The sequence below is a fragment of the Cetorhinus maximus genome, chromosome 23 (genome assembly GCF_964194155.1).
Source record: "Cetorhinus maximus chromosome 23, sCetMax3.hap1.1, whole genome shotgun sequence".
In the NCBI taxonomy this organism is placed as follows: Eukaryota; Metazoa; Chordata; class Chondrichthyes; order Lamniformes; family Cetorhinidae; genus Cetorhinus; species Cetorhinus maximus.
In genome coordinates, this window is record NC_135901.1 from 51,398,074 (window position 1) to 51,404,605 (window position 6,532).

The 6,532-nt window shown below is 43.3% G+C and overlaps 1 non-coding gene across 1 annotated transcript; it reads left to right on the forward strand.

Annotated features, from left to right (window-relative positions):
- Positions 1-439: 439 nt before the first annotated feature.
- Positions 440-512, forward strand: trnav-uac (transfer RNA valine (anticodon UAC)). The gene has a single exon. It is a non-coding gene; the product is annotated as a tRNA-Val (tRNA).
- Positions 513-6,532: the final 6,020 nt, after the last annotated feature.

The window sequence follows — 6,532 nt, forward strand, 5'->3', positions numbered from 1 at the left end:
TCCCCAAAGTGGGAATGTGACTTAAACTGTGGCAGTGCTGGGATTCGGATCCAATCCTCCAGGGACTTGAAGAAACCCAAGTCCAAATCTTCATGTTACTGGGTGGGGAAAACTTTGTTAATTAAGGGAAACAGTGCATGGATTCTGCAGAAACTCCTTCTTCAAAAGTAAATTAGACAGTGACTTGAAATAGAGAAAAAATAGGCTTATGGAGAGAGAGAAATATATTGAGACAAATTGGTTCCTCTTTAAAAAGGAAGCTGGCACAGAAGAGATAATCTAATGACCATCCAACCTGCTGTGCCATTTGATGATGACATTGTTGATCAGTCTGTCTCCAGCATTCCTAATGAGAACAGCCGAATTCCATTTCTTCAAAACAAAGACTCAAAAATGCTGTTGCGGAACTGCATTGTAGTCAGATGCATTTAGCAATGGGGTTTCTGTAGTGTAGTGGTTATCACGTTCGCCTTACACGCGAAAGGTCCCCGGTTCGAAACCGGGCAGAAACTTTACCGCAACTTACACATTTAAGTAAGAGGAAAAGCTGCGTTGCTCCTTCTTGTTGTTGAATATTAGCTGAATGCAGTGTCTCACAGCCGTATTGCACTTGCTCCTCGCCTTATCTGTTGGAACTCGCCGGGTAACAGGAGAGTTGGCGATTTCTGTCTTTTTTTGTCGCTTAAGGACTCAATGACAACCCGGGACTGTGAGACAATGAATGCTGCTCCAGCTAACAGCAATCGCTGTTGTCATTGGCTGAAGAAGTCGGTTGTGTTCTAGAGAAACGTGTCATTTTGTCGGAGAAAAGTGTCTCTGTTGAAAGAGGTTTGAAATGAAAATAAAAGGCACAGAAAGCATGGATAAGCGGGGCTGTAAAGCTGCAAACCTGGGGGTCTAGTGGTTAAGGTTTGGCGCTTATAAATGTCATGAGAATGATTAATATAAATATGCATTACTTCTTGATTGAAAACTGAAAACGCATATCAGTTCCGCCTGAATCAGTGGAGTGGGAGCTGGAGTATTGCATCAGCGCCGGAAATGTCACCCGTGCAACAGGCCGCGAGCAAATACAGAGGTGAAGATAAGGAATGAGAGAAGCGCATGGCAGGCTGCAAATCACTGACTATAGAGACGGTGGTTCACGGCAAAATATAGCGGTAATAGGGGAGATTTCACTGTTTACACTGACACAAACCTCTCCCAGGTCTGGTTCCGAATCTTGTGCCAAATGACAAAAAAATTCTCACTGAATTTACTCAGTCCCATGACGTCAGAGGAGCTGAACACAAGGGAAGAAGGTGGATTTTGCTGGAATGGGTTGAAGATGATAGAATGACTGTGAAGGCAGCAGCAGTGGGGATGGAAATGAAACAATTATAGAAAGTTACTTTGAAACGGTAGTTGTGATTGGTTGATCAAGAGTGATATTTTTGCCAGTTTGAACAGCAGGAAGATAAATCTGTCCCATTCCCACCCACATTTTGCACCATCATCCCTTTCGTCAGTTTCTGTCTCATGCCTTGTAACCTATCACAGTCCTTCCGTTTTGTCCTTTCACTCCCCTTCGCCTCTGGACTTGTTTTCCATCTGTTACATCTGTGACTTTTCCAACTCTGATGAAAGATCATCCAGCTGGAAGATTAACTCTCTTTCTCACTCCACAGACGCTGCCAAACCTGGTTTCATTTAATCAGGAATTTCTGTTCATTGTGACAGTTCACACAGTAGTAAGGAAAAGGTTTTCCTTGACCGGGAATTGCCAGTGAAAGCACCATATCCTCAGCACTGAACAGTCACAACTTCCAGTGAAGCAGAGGGCAATTTTAATGCAGAAACAACCAAATCGATTTTTCACAAAGTGGGAAGGAGAAAGACTCAGTTTGAGCGGTGATACTGCTGGAGCAATGGAGAGCTGGGGATCACCTATGGAAGCTGCAAAGTTTTCAGGAATAATGGCGCCTAGCGTGGGGCTCAAATAGATGGCCCCGGAGTTTAGAGTTTCATGCTCTATCGATTGAGCTAACCGGGCCAGCATTTAAAGCCGTTCATATTCCAAAATACATCATTAAAAATCCTGATTTCCAGTTGGTGTCTCAGCTTGTTCTGAGTTTAACTCATGTGAATAAAGCTTGTGATGATAAAAATGTGTTCATCCCCTTGGGGAACTGAAGCACATTGACACAAACAGAGGATGACAGATAGACATTTACACCGAGGGTGACAGAGGCCGAAGGAGAGGCAAACACCAAGAATGCAAGGGCGACACCAACTTGGCCAATTATTGTTCCTTTCCAGACTCCAAATTGAGTAAATGTTTGCAGATGAATGGAAATGAATAAACGCGGAAGGGAAGCAGGTAAAGTACACGGGAATGTTGGAAGGTTTTTATTCAATTTAACCAATAACTAACCCTGGAGGCATCTAAAGGAAGATGTGCAGTTAGCCAGACTCAAACCTGCTTCGGGAGACCCCAATGGATTTCAAGCCCATTACTTTAAACACTTGGCCCCAACTACAGGCCTTACGGTGATTTTAATGTTGTTCATATAACATCCCCGAACGGTTCTAGCAGCGATAGAGAGCATTCGGCTCCACATCTTCCCGGTCACCCTGCAATTTACACTGACTCTCCTTGTTCTTCCTACCAAAATGAACATCTTAAAAGGACACCGACTTCGAGCCGATTCTGAGATGATGTGACTGAAAGGGCAACACACACAGGAGACTGGAGTCTAAACCCAACCCCCTGAGACCGCTCGGCCATGCTATCTCCACTCAATGCACACTAACCATTGCCTTGAGTGGTGTTTGCACTGAATTACAACATAACCAACATAACCAAGATAGTCCATTTTACCTCCCGAGCCCTTCATAGTATCAGGTTCAAAGTTACCCCACAGATAGAGGCCATTCAGCCCGTGTCATAGCAACATAGGGCTAAGGAACAGGAGCAGGAATAGGCCATTCAGCCCTTTGAGTCTGTTCTGCTGTTCAATAAGGTCATGGCTGATTTGGTTGTGGGCTCAACTCCAATTTCCTGTCAGCCCGCCATAACCCTTGACTCCCTTGTCTATCAAAAATCTGTCTAAGTCTTCCTTGAATAAATTCAATGACTCAGCCTCCAATGCTTTCTGGGAAAAATAATTCCACAGACTAACAACCCCCCGAGAGAGAAAAAGAAACTTCTCATCTCCGTCTGAAAAGGGAGACCTCTTACTCTTCTAGAAACTAACTCGCCTGGTCCCACTCCCTCGCCTTTTCCCCGGAGACCTGGATTTTCTGTCCAATCCTCTCTTGAAATCCACGATTGAACCTGCCTCCCCTACACTCTCAGGTAGTGCATTCCAGATCCTAACCACTCGCTGTGTAACAGAGAAACCCCTTTAGAATTATTGGCTTCGGGACAATCAGAATATTTGGTAACAGACAAAACACTGAAAGTTTCAAATGGAGACGGCAACTGTTGTAGGAGAGCTGGTTCCGGTAACATGGATGTGTCTGCAGTGGGTGGGATCAGGCAGTTTCCATGTATCCACAATGAATGTCCCAAATTTAATTTTGGGAGAATGAAACTGACAGAGAACAATTGTCATTCTGGTAGCAGCAATCTGAAGCTTTAACTCACTGACCCCCTGCTTTAAGGGATCTCTAAGAGTCAACTTTCATCAGTCTCTGTTACACAATTGATCAGTGCACTCAGCTGAGAACTGAAAAACATCGGTGGTTTGAGGCCACCCAGGGGCGAATCCGTCGTCGTTTTCTCCCCATCAACATTCATTCCCACACAGGTCTGGCTGGCTCTGTGGATCTGAAACTACAGGAAAATATCGCCCAACGTTGCAAGCTCGACTTTTACCCACTGAGTTCCCGCATCAATCTTCATATCTGAACATTCATTTCAAAGAATATTCTGAATATTCATTTTAAAGAAAATAAACCATCATGTACCTCCATCTAGCCAAATAGAAATCGATGAAGTTATTGGATCAAACAAACGCATCAAGTTTTCTCTCTTCCTCAGCTCCACAGTGAGTGAGACAGGGAAATGCAGCAATTATGCAGCCCAACACTCTCCAATCAGCCGCTGCCAGAAGAAACATTTTTTTAAAACTGTTATTATTTTGCTGAATTTTATTATGAGAAAGAGTGAAGAATCAGGGAGGTGGTGGCTTAGTGGTATTGTCACTGGGCTAGTAATCCAGAGACACAGGGTAATTCTTTGGGGGCCAGGGTTGGAATCCCACCTGGAATTGAAAGTCTAATGGTGACCATGGAACGATTGTCATAAGAACTCATCTGGTTCACTAATGTCCTTTAGGGAATCAAGAATGACACCAACCTGGTTCTGTGTTTGTTTTATTTTCCAGTGCTAGTTTCATGACAGTTTTCGTGAATGAACGGAAATATGAAAACTCTCGAATGTTTGGTTGGAGTAGATTCAATTTAACTGATAATTAACTCTGTAGACAGCGAGTTAAAACCAGGGAAAATGGGAAGCGGAAAACCCCAATGGATTTGGACTCCAACGCCTTAACCACTCGGCCACGATGACTGGTCCTCTGCACAGTTTAATATTGTTGGTATAAAATCATAAATGCCTACAGCAGAAAAGGAGTAAATTCGGCCCATCGTGTCCGTGTCGGCTCTCTGGAAGAGCAGTTCAACTAATTTCATAATCCCACCTTTTTCCCACAGCAATTTATATCGACCCTGTCCCTCCTCGTCCTTCCTGTAAAAATGAAACACCCGCATACATACCCCTAAATAAAATTTGTGCTGGCACGTGTTCGACCTGCTGTTCAAACGGCTCATGTACAACTTACAATTTCCTAAACCCACCAACCTCATCACTGCGGCTCCTGTGAAACTGACAACGGAACACACGGCAGACATTCATCACTGAAAGTAACTGACACACGTCAAATTCTAAACGCTTCCATGCTGCAGCTGTTTCTGCTTCTATCCCTGCCTCGCCTCCATCTCCCTGTGCCCGTTAAACTCCCAGGTCAATTAATTGCTTGATGCAGGCAAAGTCAGTTCACGAACCCAATTTTTCCCTGGAAAGCAGGGACAAGGAATGTAAGACACGAGGCTTTGAGTTGGGATGGGTTGACAGGAGCTCATTTTCCTGATTGTCCGAGGTAGTGATTGCAATAATGTGCACAGTGTCAATTATCCACAGCTAGACTCTCCTTCCAATCTTGTGCACCTTGTTAAGCTTTGAAACTGTTAATATTTTCACACTGGATTTCAATGTGAAGAAAGCGGAGCTGGGAGGAGTTTATGTTGTTCAGTCGATGTACTGCAAGAAGGTACACAACAGGCTCATGATAAAAGTGCCTATTTTGAAAGGGATGCTCCATCTCCATATCATTATGGTTATCCAGAAGCCCTGTAAAAGGTGCAAGAAAGATTTACTGGAGTGATGCCAGAACTGAAAAGTTATAACATTCAAGAACGATTGAACAGGTTAAACAGGTTTTCTCTGGAAAGCAGGGTGAGGGATGACTTGATCGAAGCTGTTAATATTAGAAAAGTGTTTGGAAGATGTTTCCACTTGCGGATAGACAAGAATCAATATAACTTAGTCACCAATAAATCCAACGTCCATTTCAGAAGCAAAATCTTTGACCAGAGATAAAGGCTGAAAATGATAGAAATACTCGGAATATCTGGGAATTTCGGTGGATTGAGAGTCAGAGTTACGTTTTCAGGTCTGTGCACTGACTCAGTACAACCCTGCTGAAAAGTCACACACCTGAGAGGAAAAATATGTCCCTCTCCGCTGACGTTACCAGTCCTGTTTCGAATTCCAAAATGTCATGTTTTTATTTCAGATTTACAGCATCGTTTTTCTCTTTTCCTTGGATGAAAATGTAGAACACAATTCCAGAAGAATTTGAGATCCAAGTCTGAGCTGCACACTCCTGGGTAAAGTCAAACGTTGAAAACATTATTCACCAGCTGAATGTGGAAATGATTCACTTGATCATCTGATGAGTTGACACAGCAGCAGTCACATCTGATGGAGAAAATTCTGGTAGTTCTTGTGTGCAAAGTTTGGTCACCAGTCACCAGAGGCTTTAAAAGTTCAAAAGATTTAAGCCGCAATAGGCACATTCTTACTGGCAAGACGGAGTTTAAATGTTGAGTGTGTGGAAAGAAAAATAATTTCTTTGCCTCACCTGCAAAGAATCCAGTGAATTGACATCTAGCTGTAAGGGTTTGTTCTGTTGTTAATTGCACCCAGGACAGAAGTGTGGTAGAGGCATGTGCACTTTGTTATCTCAATTGATATAATAATTTAATATGTTGACCCTAAATCTCCAGTCATTATCGGATCATTAAACAGTATCGGCTTCTAATGGCGGAGCTGTCACCCAGCATTCACAGCGGGAAAGAATATGCCTGATACAGTTCTGCTGAAGGGCCATGAGGGCTCGAAACGTTGACTGATTTCTTCTCCGCCGATGCTGCCAGACTTGCTGAGTTTTTCCAGGTAATTCTGTTTTTATTTTGTTTTGGATTT